This window comes from Chelonia mydas, chromosome 1, assembly GCF_015237465.2.
Source record: "Chelonia mydas isolate rCheMyd1 chromosome 1, rCheMyd1.pri.v2, whole genome shotgun sequence".
Lineage (NCBI taxonomy): Eukaryota > Metazoa > Chordata > Testudines > Cheloniidae > Chelonia > Chelonia mydas.
Genome location: NC_057849.1, coordinates 301,585,130 through 301,599,866, shown reverse-complemented (window position 1 = coordinate 301,599,866; position 14,737 = coordinate 301,585,130). Strand labels below are relative to the sequence as shown.

The 14,737-nt window shown below is 41.7% G+C and overlaps 1 protein-coding gene and 1 long non-coding RNA gene across 9 annotated transcripts in view; one reads left to right on the top strand and one right to left on the bottom strand.

Annotated features, from left to right (window-relative positions):
* The window catches only part of ST7 (suppression of tumorigenicity 7), a 228,779-nt gene that overhangs the window by 138,871 nt on the left and 75,171 nt on the right, over nucleotides 1-14,737 (bottom strand). Inside the window, exon 3 of one of the 8 annotated variants that reach the window (XM_037888915.2) lies at nucleotides 13,750-13,905. The exons of the other annotated variants lie outside the window; for them this stretch is intronic. The gene's annotated coding sequence lies outside the window, so the exon portion shown is untranslated. The remainder of the gene's footprint in view (nucleotides 1-13,749; nucleotides 13,906-14,737) is intronic. 8 annotated transcript variants of the gene reach the window in all.
* Nucleotides 550-11,268, top strand: LOC119565068. The gene is made up of 5 exons (XR_006291893.1): nucleotides 550-678; nucleotides 3,137-3,201; nucleotides 5,673-5,821; nucleotides 9,838-9,881; nucleotides 11,069-11,268. It is a non-coding gene; the product is annotated as an uncharacterized LOC119565068 (long non-coding RNA).

The following is a 14,737-nucleotide window of genomic DNA, read 5'->3' as shown; positions in this document are numbered from 1 at the left end:
AAAGTGAGTTGGAAGCTCCCTTGGATGAATGTCTTCAATGTCTACTTTCACTAAAAAGACACTTTAAAATGTCTATTCCTGATGGTTGTTAAGATGACTTTCCAACTGTTTGCAAAGCACCATCTCCATTTGTAGCCATAGCCATGGCTTTTAATATAATGCTGACACATTTTCTAGTTTTTATTCTCCAGGCTGCAAAAATTAAACAAAGCACAGTTCAAAAGAAGTGCATTTAAAAAAGGTGATCGTAAGGGGATAGCTTAGCTAACAATGGTGAATTAGTCCGGTAACTCTCCAGCAGCATAAAATACTCTGGAAGTCTCAGGTTCTTGACTAACTGCAGGATTTTTGCTCCATGGAACAGTAGAGAGCACGTGTCACAGAGATGATAAATCTGGGACAAGAAGTGTCTGTCAACTGTTCCACTCATTAACACCTTTTGCTAATCAGCACTGACTCTGTGCTTGTAGGACACAATGTACCCTAAGCAAACTGATTTAGACATTCCTATGACTGCTGTATATAAGTGGGGATAGGGAAAAGGTAAACACTTCTTCTCCCTAGGTACAAACATTTGTTAAGTGTTAGCTTGGCTGGCTGCTTGGCTGTAAAACAACAGAATATTAAACAACCCTACTGATTTCTTTCCTCTATGGTTGGTTTTGTGACTTTTGTTGGGTAAGTTTTTTTCTGTGATTTTTGTGTTGCTATAGCATGGCATTTAGCTATAAATACAGCTATCGTATTTCTAGTTGTTTATAATTATACTGGAAAATCGGCATAAGCAGTACAATTCTTTGTCTTTTTAAGAGGAAAGACTGCATTCTCAGGTGTTCTTCAGATGACCTTTACTATATGACACTGTTTTTCCAAGCTCATCCCCTTCCCTTTCTCCTTTTAAGTGTCTTGGCAATAATGTCCATGGCTACATCTGTTGCTGCTATAGCCATGGCAACATTCAGACACTCTGTTACTGGTGAGCGCTCAGCACAGAAGCCTTCTACTCCCATATAAGTATTCAAAATCTCCCATTGGTAGTAACACATTCAGATTCCTTTGTTTTATAGTTTCCTTGATCTAGCAGAAACTCTTCTCTCCCACCCCTACAACGCACTACATAGGGCCCCCAAACCTATAAATAGTACCTTCTGATCCAGGCTGGAAAAATAGAATTGTCACTTGAGAAGAATGGACTTTTATTTAAAAGCCATCAGATTACATAAATGGAACCATCTTATGATGGCAAGTGGGCTCAAAGCCATGAAAAATTCCACTCCCCCTGCATCTTTCAGTGAGTATATGTAACATTCGCTATTAGATCCTTTTAATCTCCATAATATCTGTAGTAACGATTTAAAAAAAAATACAAGAGACCGGATTCCATTCTTGGTTACACTGGAAATAAGGCACACATTTTTAACAGTGAGGATAATTAAGCTTTGGAATAGTTTCCTAAGGGTGGTGGTAGATTCTCCATAACTTGGCATTTGTTAAATCAAGATTGGATGTTTTTCTTAAATAGATGCTTTAGGTCACATACAAATTAATTTGGGGACATCTTCTGGTCTGTGCTATACAGGAAGTCAGACTAGTTGATCACAGTGGCCCTTTCTAATTTTATAATGTAGTAATCTAAACCAAATATCAATCTAGGTTAGTTCCTCTGAAGCTTTGGATTTACATCTGCGGAACTGAGCTCAAAATTTGGCTCACTGCATTCCAATATGTCCTACTGTTCAACATATTAATCATATTCTGCAAATCTATAAGAGACAGTAAAACAGTAAAAAGGATAGTTATGTTGGGTGAGTAAAGTGTAAGTAGTGGCAGCACAAGGAAAGATGTAGTCACATTTCCTCCTATGCAGAAAGGTGAAGCTCTTTGAGCGAATGGGATCTGGTCCATTATCTTCTTTTTTATAGTAAAGTGCCATTCTAGTATTGTAAAAAGTTCTGCAGTGAAACTAGCAGAAATTACAATGAGCAACGCCAATCAATTCCATATCAAATATATAGAAGAACATCTACATTAAACAGAATTATAGGCACCCGCCTTCAGAGGAACTTGACTATAATGGCAACTGTATGAATATGCTTTGATTCCTATGAATATAAAAGTATTGTTCTTTTCTTCAGGGGGGGAAGACAAATTTAAATCATGCCAAGGTCAAAATGGTCCACGCCTGAACAAAGATGTACGTGGGGGTCAAGGTTACATATCACCTTGAAGGATAAAGCTTCGTTACTTCAAATTGTCAGGGCCATACTCCAAGTTAACTTGCTGTATAGATTCCAACAGCAATGTTCAGCTGAAAGGAGTATGGCAGCATAACAATAAATTGGGCATGAGGAAAAACACAAATGGGGACAAATTCATCCCTGAAATAACTCCACTGAAATCAGTGAAATTATGCCAGGGATAAATTTAGCCCATTAGTCTCGGCATTAATAATCCAATGGAAAAGTGAATAATTATCAGACAGCACAAGAGACATTTTTTGCCTCATTAACAGCTTTCCAGGAAGTAACTCTGACTAATTTCATTCAGGAGATATTTCTTTTCCTTAGCTCAGCTGCCTGACAAGGAAGAGGTGAGTTACAATATATTATATTTCAGGCCTATGCCTAATGCTAATATATGAAATGTATGATGTCATTTAGAACTATAATTTGGACCAAGACACTGCACACAGACTGTTTAATGAGTTAGATTGTTTTCAAATCATTTAATACCCAGGAAAAATGTTGTCAAAGAATGTAAAATACACGTTTGTTAAATTTAGGTTTAATACGTTTAAAAAATGAAAAGTATAAAGACTGAAATTCATGCAATTAAAAGCAAAACAAAAACACATATTCATGCTTTTCTCTTGAAATAATAGAACCAAATCAATGACAAAGAAGGGACTTTGTCCTTGAATATGAAAGGATAACTGTAATCAAAGTATGACACACAAATAAAAATGTGTACTGATTGCTCAGGTACCAAAATTTGGTGGACTTAAATCTAACACATATTTGTTTGAAAAACGATTTAAGGCAGGACCCCCTCTTTCCATTTAAATTTACCCATATCTGTACACTTCACTCAGTTCTTCTCTTTATATCACACCATAAAAACTTTCTTTTCTTTTTAGATTACAGTTGACCCTCTCTGAAATGTTTTGTGATAGGATAATGTATAAAGGATTTCAGATAAAAGGTAAGATATTTTATCATTTTATTTTTAAATCAAAATGTGCATGGGATCTTATTTCTGAATGATACAGTCACTATCATCACAAACACAGGATACAAATAGTTATATAAATAACTGCAGCATAAAATCTTGCCATGGCTTTGGCTCCCCATAGCAACTGCAGGCAGAGCAGCTATATTCTGCCAATGCTGCTATAGCTCAAGATAGGTAGTTGCTCCTAAACAGCTTTTAAATCTTGTTCTAAGCCAGGGGTGGGCAAACTTTTTGGCCCGAGGGTCACATATGGGTGGGGAAATTGCATTCAGGGCCATGAATGTAGGGCTGGGGCAGGGGATTAGGGTGTGGGAGGGAGTGCATGGTGAGGCAGAGGGCTCAGGGCCGGGGATTGGGGGCTCAGGGCAGAGGGTTGAGGTGGAGGGGGGTGTGGGGTGCGGCAGGGGACTCAAGGCAGGGGGTTGGGGTGCAGGGTGCAGGAGGGGTTCGGGGTGCGGACTCCAGCCCAGTGCCACTTACCTTGAGTGGCTCCGGGGTGGCAGAAGCACGCAGTGAGGCTAAGGCATGCTCCCTGCCTGCCCTGGCCCTGTGCCACTCCCAGAAGCAGCTGGCACCACATCCCTGCGGCCCCTGGGGGAAGGGGGCAGAGGGCTCCGTGCGCTGCCCTCACCTGAGGGTACCTCCCCGTGGTTCCCCGTTCCTGCCCAATGAAAGCTGCAGGGGGCGGTGCGCCTGCAGGCGAGGGCAGCGCACGGAGCCCTCTGCCCCCTTCCCTCCCCCAGGGACTACAGGGATGTGGTGCTGGCCGCTTCTGGGAGTGGTACAGGGCCAGGGCAGACAGGGAGCCTGCCTTAGCTCCGCAGCACCCCGGGGGTGGCAATCCCGCGGACCAGATCCAGCCTGCGGGCCGTAGTTTGCCCACCCCAGTTCTAAGCAGAAAGAACTTGTTACTGGAATTGGAAGAAACATTGCATTGGACAGAAATGTATTTAGGCTAAAGAGCTTCTAGTAATGAAATGATAATAAAGATGGCAATTCTATTTCTTACCTATTGAAGTGATCTTCTGCTAGCGCACACACCAGTAATCTGGAAGCCCTACTGAGAAATCCTAACCACCTACTGAAAATAGAGGCAAGCCTTGCTGAAAACTTGTAATGGAGCCAAAAACTCTTAGGGCAGATGCCTGGCAAAATAATCCAAAAAATTATTCCAAAGCAAATGTACTTACATACCTACCTACCTATCAAAACCAGAGAGCTATGTTAACGAGGGATGGAATCCTCCAGACTGGGGAGATGCTATAAGAAGACTAATTTTCAAGTAAGAAACTATAATATCCAATATATGCAGCCTCACTAACCAGTGCAGGGGCACTTTGGAAATTAGCGAATGGTACAAGATTAGAAATGACTGGGTTAAAGATATAAATATGAGTGACCAATGGAGCCTGCAAGACCAGATCACCAAAGGCCACATCAGTTGACAAGTACATCTCTATCTGGTCATGTACAGAAGATAGCACTATCCAAATGATTCCTCTGCAGATCGCATCATAAGATGAAACTTCCCTCTGCCCAGAGTTCTGCCATGCAACCCATACAGTGGGCTTTAGTCACAGCAGAAAGAGTTTTATTTACTTTTCTCTAAGCTTCTGATATAGTCACCATATCCAGTCACTTATTTTCATGGCTCTAGTTCCTTGCCAGTGGCTCTAGACAAGGACAAATAAGGCATCTAATTTCTGAATGGGTTCAGTTTGACTTAGGAAATACTTGCAAGCCCACCTGCCATCTAGAAAATGAAGTTGCATTCCATGGGGTGCCCACACGTCAATCACAAGGATAAAGATGTTTTTCAAGTCAAATAGGTAACCAAATTGGTCTTTGCCATAGGTTTGGTTGCTATCCCTAAAACAACTTTGTCCACCATAAACTGGAAAATTGGCTCCTTCATAGTTATTTCACTTAATTAGCCTCACTCTTCATACCAAGGTGACTTATCTGGCATGCAACCTTTGTTGTAACAGAAAATAGAGCACCAAAATTCTTACAGATAGAAAAGTATGATGCAAAAAAGTCCAGAATAAAAATATAATGTTACAATTAGAATTTGGAACACGATCTGAGCCTGGAAACTGATCTTAAGAATCTGGAAATAATTAGATGCTTGGTGACCTTCTCCCCTAGATATCTTGAGCACATCAAATTCTGCCACTTGGAGTTAAGATGTAAGACCTTGCAAAAGCTACTGAACAGGAAAGTCTAAGTAGTTCATAACTGAAAGTTTCTTCAAGTCTGTATCTGGCAAGTTACATTCTTGGGACAAGGTTCTTCACACTCTAGGTGTAGAACCTCTTCCAGTATGAAGTAAGTGGAAGGTGTCCCAGCTTCTGCGAGCAGCTAGCTATGTTTTATAGAATGTTCTTTTGTACAGTCTCCGGGATGAAAGTGTTGATTTTCTGTCTTTGGTCCCTAAACAGTTACTGAATGAGGAGATCCTCCACACACACGGTGCATCCATGGTCTGCAGGCTGAAATCTCTCAAAGATGGGGAAACCAAACTGCTGTGATGCTGCCAAGATCACTGGGCTGATTTGTCTTGATTTTTCTTGCAGACTTGGCTAGCAAAGTAAGAGGAAGGAAGGTATATATCAGGGTATCAGACCACTGAGGGCGGGGGAAGTATCTGCTTTCTATGCCAGCCTCTCTCAATAGGGGAGAGCAATATTTTGGGAGTTCTCTGTTGTCCTGTAATGTTAAGAAATCAAACTTGGCAGGAAGTTCTCAAGGGCATGATTGAAGCTACTAGGAACTGCTTCAGAAGGTATGTGAGGCAGAAGGAGAAAGGACGACACCATCAGATTCAACTGTGAGGAGCATAGCAGTCACAGAAGGGCTGATTCTCCTTCTGTTCATCCTAGCTCATTTGGCATTTATCTGATGTTTTGGTAGACCCATCTCAAACCACAGATTTCTGTTTCATCTCATTCTGAGTGCTTCATGTGGGACTGGCCAAGTTATTGGCTATCTGGATGCATTCCCTGCTGAAGGATGTGAAGATGGGTAGAGGGAGGCCGCATGTATTCAAAAGTAGGGGCTGATATTCTCAATGGAGGCAGTCAGGCCACCAGGTCTTTGGTGGCACCAAAGGGAGAAGAGGGACGAGAATAAAAGATTAGGCAGGAAACCTTCAGTAGCTGACCATATCATAGTAAGGGATGGGTATCAAATGTTTCAGAGGGCAAAATGCATGAGTCCCTTAAATGTAAAGTGGTGGGCAAATAACAAAGGCAAACCAAAATACTGGGATCTTTTGATAAACTCCTAATACATATTTAAATATACAAGGATTTTTTGTGCCAAGGACACTTTCCAGTAGAGCTCTCTTAGTGTTCAGTATATCCACTACCCTGGATTGACGAATGGGGTTGTGACCGAGAATCTGCATTCAGTACACAAATGCCAAAAGCACAGCTGAAAACTGCGGGAGAGCTAATCAATAACCAGGCATATTCCATTGATGACAGGATGTCTAGTTATTTTCTTTTAAGAACACGATGTTAGAAAATGTAAAGAAAGTAATGGATTGAAAGGGGTCATACCGTATATGTAGCTGAATGGAGGGGAGGCATCACTAATGGGGACATAAATGCATTTTCTGTGCTCATTTGTTTGTTCGATAAAAAGAGAAAAATGCAAATTAAATGGAAATGTCTCATTTTCACAGGAGTTGGAAATAGCACAGCAGCACATGGCAAGGCACAGCTGGTACTCAGGCTTACTGCTACCATCCAGGCTGAATGGCTACCAGGATTAAGAGCAAGCCAGGCTAAAACAAAACATCACAGGCCTTTTCTTTTCTTCCTTATTCTGCAATTCCTTTCGGGTATGCTCATTCTAATGCAAAGTACGCCCGAATATGAATTTAGTTTGAAGTAACACAGAAGGAGGATCATCTTGTGAGTGAGTCTACAGTCTTGGGCTTGTGCCCATTCATTTTTAGCACAGATTGTTCCCAGTTGCGTAGAGGATACCATCTGGGTGAAAAGGAAAACGCGAGGCTCTTAAATTGGTGCTTTTAGTTGAATAAAGAGGACAGTCAGGATAGGGAAAGCAGTTGTGTAAAACAGGGAATTCAGCGACCATAAAATGAGGAACGGAGGAGACCAGCCCCACCAAAGCTGTGAGAAGATAATATGGATAGGTAGTGTTGGTGTCATGGTCACAACCCCTCTCCCCCCACCATTGGCTATGTGGCTACCTCACTCTTTTGTTTCCTTCACTCCACCCTAGTAGCACCCCTTGTTCTGACCCGGAAGTGCAAAGAGAATCCCTGCCTGCTTTGCAGACAAGCAAGCCTGCTCTGCAGACACTGCACTGTGCACTTAGGACGGAAGAACCCAATGCACCGCTACAGACTAGGGACCGAATGGCTAGGCAGCAGTTCTGCGGAAAAGGACCTAGGGGTGACAGTGGACAAGAAGCTGGATATGAGTCAGCAGCGTGCCCTTGTTGCCAAGAAGGCCAATGGCATTTTGGGATGTATAAGTAGGGGCATAGCGAGCAGATCGAGGGACGTGATCGTTCCCCTCTATTCAACATTGGTGAGGCCTCATCTGGAGTACTGTGTCCAGTTTTGGGCCCCACACTACATGAAGGATGTGGATAAGTTGGAGAGAGTCCAGCGAAGGGCAACAAAAATGATTAGGGGTCTGGAACACATGACTTATGAGGAGAGGCTGAGGGAACTGGGATTGTTTAGTCTGCAGAAGAGAAGAATGAGGGGGGATTTGATAGCTACTTTCAACTACCTGAGAGGTGGTTCCAGAGAGGATGGTTCTAGACTATTCTCAATGGTAGAAGAGGACAGGACAAGGAGTAATGGTCTCAAGTTGCAGTGGGGGAGGTTTAGGTTGGATATTAGGAAAAACTTTTTCACCAAGAGGGTGGTGAAACACTGGAATGTGCTACCTAGGGAGGTGGTAGAATCTCCTTCCTTAGAAGTTTTTAAGGTCAGGCTTGACAAAGCCCTGGCTGGGATGATTTAATTGGGGATTGGTCCTGCTTTGAGCAGGGGGTTGGACTAGATGACCTCCTGAGGTCCCTTCCAACCCTGATATTCTATGATTCTATGATTGCCAGGCAGCTTTACAGAGCCACTCGCTTTCAAGGGGCTCGCCCCCACTTGCTTATGCAAATCATCTAAGGCTATTTGGCAACATTTACTGTGGCAAATACTCATCCGTATAGATCTATACATTTGTGAAAAGGGCAGTGCCAACTTGAATTTTCTTTCAAAAACTGACTAATGTTAGCACCCTTTCAGTAGTATCTCCGGTACTGTTTTTTCTTTAAATTTATAAAATGTTTATAGCGGTCTTTGCACCAAGAGAGGGTCAAGAACACCACCATCAACCATGCTCGTGCCTGCCCCTCTTACACTCCTCCTCTCACCCCACTCTTGCATATGCCTGCAGCTTTACAGCCTATTCAGCAGCACTGAGGCCAGGTCTTCCAAATTCTAACTGCCCCTGCTAAGGCCTGCAGAGGAGTCCCAAAGAATGCAGCTCCCTCTCTCTGCTGCTCCTTCTCCAGTGGGAGCTTGCTCTCCTAAATGCCTGCTTAAGTCTCCACAGCTCAGTTGCCTGCCGGTCACTGGTATTTTTTGGTTTGGTTTGGATTTAGAGCTTGTCAGAAAGTTGCTGGGTTTTTTTGTGATTTTTCCCCATTTTCATCAAAAGTGTAAAAGTTTCCAAACCAGCTCTAGTTTGATAATTATACACAACACAGTACATAGATTGCAAGGTCTTTGGGGCAGGGATAAACTGTTCTGTGTTTGTACAGCGCCTAGCACAATGGGGTCCTGGTCCATGACTGGAGCTCCTAGGTGCCACGTCAGTACAAAGAAGTAATAATAACAACAATCATCTGGGGGCATAATGTAAACACAGCCAGCTGTACCTGTTATGTGGACCGATAGAAAAGTTACTGGCATCATTCCATGAGAGAAGAAAGCCCACATTCATTGCTGGAGCAATTCAAATTAACTCAGGTCAATCTTGGAAATCTTTTCTACCATGTGCTCTAAATAAATAAGCTTAACTCTGCGCAAGTAACATCAAAGGCCTGACTTCAAGCCACAAGACCAAAAAAATTAAAGTTAATGATTTAAATTAGTTTGTTGTGCTTAGAAAATGTAGCTCATCTTTGGTAGAACTTCAAACCACATGTTTTTATCAAAGGTAGCAGACAGAGATATAAACATGGCCTTGCATGTGAAGGAATAAAAAAAGAGAGTAGCAACACAAGCTGTTTTGTTCTGAATGTAGGACGCGACAACAGGAGTTAGGGAACTGGTGTTGTATCAGTGAAAGAGGCACTCACATCTCAAAGATTTTTCAGAAATAAGCAAATAGTAAATCTGTGCTGTTATTTTTATATGGACCAGAGAATAGAAAACTCAACATAAAGCTCACTCAGAACACCTCCCAAACTCTTCCATTACTTGTGCAATAGCCACTGAAGATATCCACAAGTAATTTACAAAAAACATCTATAATCCAGTTTGTCTCACTCTCAGTGTTTTTTAGTACATGTTCCTATTTGCTCCAAGAAACAGTAAGGCAATCTCCATTTTCCTTGTAGGTACCATGGTGCTGGAAGGTGTTCTTCCTTTCGTCAGTTACTCTGTGAGTAAAACATATGAACAAAAAAAGAAGTTGCTCTATTTTCCTCCACATTTTCCAGCCTTGTACAGAGGCTTCTGCTTGCTGCTCCCTCTAGAAAAACGCTGTTTGGAATTCACTTAGTGGAATTCAGGGGCTAGAGAAATAGGAGCCCTGTTCAACTGATTTAATTTAGATTTAAAGAAAGAAAGTGTTTCTACAAGAACGCTTTACTTAGGGTTTGGTCTTGCCCAAGGTGGATTTGGCTAATGGAAGGCAGGTTCATCTCCAGGCCCATTGTCAATGTAAGTGAATCAGGGCCTGATCCAAAGCCCATTGAAGTCAGTTGGAGTCTATTTTGGACCAGTGCTGTAGTTAAACTAGGGCAACCCCCTTTATGGCCACTCTTATTTCAGTTTGAGTGGCTTATTAGGGTTTAGTTTAAACCTTTTCATAGTCAATTTAAGCTAAATCTGGTTTAAAGTGTCCATACAGTTTCTGGCGCTGGTTTAACTATACTGGTTTAAAGTCACACCTTCTGTTAACCAGTGCAGCTCTGCATGCAGACAAGCCCATAGTGAACTCAGACAGTGTTTAAGGCAATGGGAAGGACACTGAAACCTATAGAAGAGACCAACCTTCTTAGTCAACCTCCTATCTTCAGAGACCAGCCCAAAAAATCACCACATGCACGGAGTACAATTCTACTCCACTCTTATGAGAAGACTGTCTGTTAACCAACCAATTTTTGTTGAACCTTGTTGTGCTCTTAGGACAGATTTCACTGTACTACATCAGTCACATCTAAATCTGTCTGCACTGATCTGTACCATAGGTACAGCATTTTGCAGTAATTTGTGTGAAATAATTTGCATAAAAGTTGAAAACATTACCAGACTTCAGCCCAACACCATTTAACTTGGCTGATATGCAAAGGCTTAGAAAAAACAGGCTTTTAAAGAAAAAAGAAAGCTTATTCTACTTGTGCTAGTGGCTATGCTCCACTCCCTTTTTTAAAAAAACTGCTAACACAAAAGAATTAAACAAACAAGTTGGGTTATTCAGATCCCAAACAGTTATCAGTCTGGACTGATATAAATAAAAAGGGTTGGGACGATTGTCAATCACAATTTTGTATAGATTAGTTTTCACTTTGAAATATATTCATTGATAAAATCTGCTGTTACCTTTTCATTCTCCTCTTTCAACAGATCAAATCACTTCTAAGGGCTCTCATATGATGCAGCACAAGAAGCATGGCCCAACACTTTGGTCTGAGTCTAAGGACTTGTCTACACTTACCGGGTGATCCACGTGTGGCGACCGATGCATCAGCAGTTGATTTAGCGGGTCTAGTGAAGACCCGCTAAATCGACTGAAGTGGCATTCCTGTCAACTCCTGTACTCCACCTGAACGAGATGCGTAAGGGGAGTCAACGGGAGAGCGTCTCCCATCGACATAGTGTAGTGTGGACCCCACAGTAAGTAGATCTAAGTACGTCGACTTCAGCTGCATTATTCACATAGCTGAAGTTGCATAACTTAGATCGATCTCCTCCACCATACTGTAGACAAGGCCTAAAGGCATGAGATTTTTTTCTCTTCCCATTAGGAAGTTACTTCTTTGACTTCTGAAGCAGAAATGGGATTAGCTGCAAATTTCAGTCAGAGAGCAAAGATTAGTCCAATCATTGACACTGTCAGAATTATTGATCAACCGGTCACCAATAAAAACTGACTTTTAAAAATTATGTTCCAGCTTATGAAAGATTGACAGCATTGACTGAACTTTAACTACAGAACAGGTACTACAGGGGTAGCAATATCAGCCTCCTCATGTTGCCGATAACATGCCTCAACCCATTCTGAAAAGACCACTACTAGAGATGAGTGGGTAGTTCATTCTCACATGCATTCAAATCCTTGGTCTGTCTACATAGGCTGATAACAAGGATCGCCAGAGATGATGGTTTTGTCAAGTGGATATTTGTAGGAAAGCATCTAAGACCTAAATTTCACATCAGTCATACAATAGTGTATCACAAAGCAGTGATTTTCAGGCTTCACTTTCACTTGGGAAAATGGTGTATTTTTAACCCATGTTAAGTAAACTCTGTTACAATCCTAGTGAAGATAAATCTGTTGCAGTTTTAATGCAGGTTAGTTGGTCGATGTAAGTCCTAGGGAGTTTCTTCCTAGTGAAGACACAGTCACAACTTTAACCTGGAATGGTTTGAACCAGCGACCTAGAAGTGGATAAAAGAATATGTTGTTTTCACCCAGGTAGAGTAAGAATGTAGAAATTTGCATTTGAATCTCTGTGGCTAGCAGCACTGACTTTCTCAAACATTGAGGTGACTGATTTGACATTCTGGATTATAAAAAAGTCAGATTTATTTGGAAGATTGTGTTTAATGGGATACCCATGAAGATGGTAGAACCTAAATTTAACCTAGTTTTCTTCCCATCTTTGTGCACTGAATTTTACAAAGGAAATAATTAATTGGAGCTAACAAATAACTAAACACCAGCAGCTCAATTCATTGTAAACCCTTGTAAATAGGGGTGACCAAAGGTAACCTGCAGCCACTTGCATCTCTACTAGAATTGGGACCCACAGAGACTGCAGTTATCATCAAGCATGCAATGTACCATCTGGATCAACGTGAAATCTTCTTGGATCCAGATAAAGTACTGCATGCTGTGACTAGTAGTCTCCATATAAAAGACAAATGCACTGGCAATCAGGTTCAACAAGTATAACCCAGGAGCCCAGGCAGGCAATCCACAACCAGGAACAGAACTCCCAATCAGGTACTAGGTAAAGAATGCCTCTGAATGCCCATTTCTTCTGGCACTGCTCTCTCCAATGCATAACCACTGATAGCTGCTCCTGTATATGTAATTCAGTCTCCTGAGCACTGAAGCTATATATCCCCATGGACTGGAGCAGCCCCTGGCAGTTCTGCTAGGGAGTGGTAGCTGTAATTGATTTTCAGGATAGTGTACTAAAGGCTGCATCTGTTATCCAACTTATTTTATTCATCTGACATCCCACTGAATTCCTTGCTTCCAAAAATCTTCCCTTTTTTGCCTTTGTGCTTGAGTTTTATCCATCTCACTGACCTTCCAGCTTTCCTTCTTGCGGATTTTCATAGGCTCTATTCAGTTGTTCCCTCCATCCATCTGCATAGCTCATATAATTATTAGCCATGTACTCTGTACTTAGTTAAAAAATATTATCTATGGGTCACACTGAAGTGGACCCCTACAGCAGGGAAAATGGAGAATAACCAGTGCTGTCAAACTTGGTGCAGGTATAAGAACGCACTCTTTGATGTAGATAGCCCTTCCAGTTTGACTTTTGTTCTCCAGTCAATGTTCATGAGATTGCTAACAGTGTTCTGCTAAACTGTTCAATTGAGTTTCCTTGTGGAAGGATAGGTGCTGTATGGGAGCTTTGTAAACCACTATTTTCACTGATACCCTGCAGCATTTACATTTGCAGTAGTCATAACATACAATGGGTTATTGTAATTGCTTGTGCTCCACACTTGGCCAGCCACACGTAGTCCCTGAATTGGTCAGTAACAACATATTTCAAAGCAAAGAATTCTTACTCCCATGAAAGCAAGTGGTAGTTCTTTTCTGCCTAACATCATGACCCAGAGGCATTAGGTCCTTTGCAAAGGTGGTATAAGGGCTGCACAATATGAGAAGAGTCCCCAGCGTTATCTCAGGAAACTCACAGGCTTTGTATCTCTTGCATTGCTTCTGGTTTCTTCTGCTTCAAACTGAACTGCAGCCATGCCTTGAGAATCACCTCAGTACCCTTCATGTGATAGTAATCTTCCCAGCTACTAGACTTCTCTCTCAAAGGGGTCACACTTACCAGGTTTTAATTTTATTCCACATTCTTGCAATCTGAGAAGCACTTTCCTTTAATTTCTCATATATTGCTCAATATCCTTGCTGTACACCAGAATGACCTCTAAAAATGGGATTCATAGATCATCTTGGAAATCACCAAATACTTGTCCATGCAATACTGGAAGGCAGATAGAGAGCATTTATCAACTCAAAGGGAATGCAAAAGTCCACTCATCTTTCCTGTGGTGTTACAAATGCTTATGAGCATCTTCACTCAAACTCCTAGGGATAAGCTTTACCTTGATCAAGTACAGTAAAGCCATTCATTTTCCACTGACCTAAATTGGATTCTGGGTAGAAAATGTCTATCTCTATAGTTTTATAAATTAACTCTCTATAAATCAATATAGAGTCTCAATGTCCTATGCTTTTTCGGTCTACAAATCACTGGGAGCACAACGGTTTTATCCTTTCTATCAGGAAAGGATTTCTATTATAGCTTTTGACCTTCCCAGATTGGGGTCTAGGAAATGATGTTATAACAGTAGTTCCAGTAAACTGGATGGATTTCTGCTCATTTTATGTCCATCCTCATATATTCCCTTTGTTTGATTCACAAGTGCTGTGTGCTCTTCTCACAGCATTTTGTGAAAATGTCCCTTGCTGCTCCAGGGTCAAGTGAGAGAGGTCAAGCAGGGTATCCCAGCTCAGAAAAAGCAGAGGGTTTGGAAGGTTCTGTGGCTATATTATTAGCTGGATACAGAGCTACTACTAATTGTTCTGAAATTACACAAATCCCCTGTGCTTCCACTCCTGGCTCAGACAGGGTGACGCAGGCCTTGTATGTACTGCACATTCTATCTGGGTCATGCAGCTCAGAGGGACTATAATATCCTCCTGCCTGTTCTCAGGCTAAAAGATCTATCGCCCGTTTCTGCTTCTGCAGATTAAACAGACCAGAGTTTACGACTGTTTGATTCTGCGCCTAAGTACTACTCCTGCACTTTGAA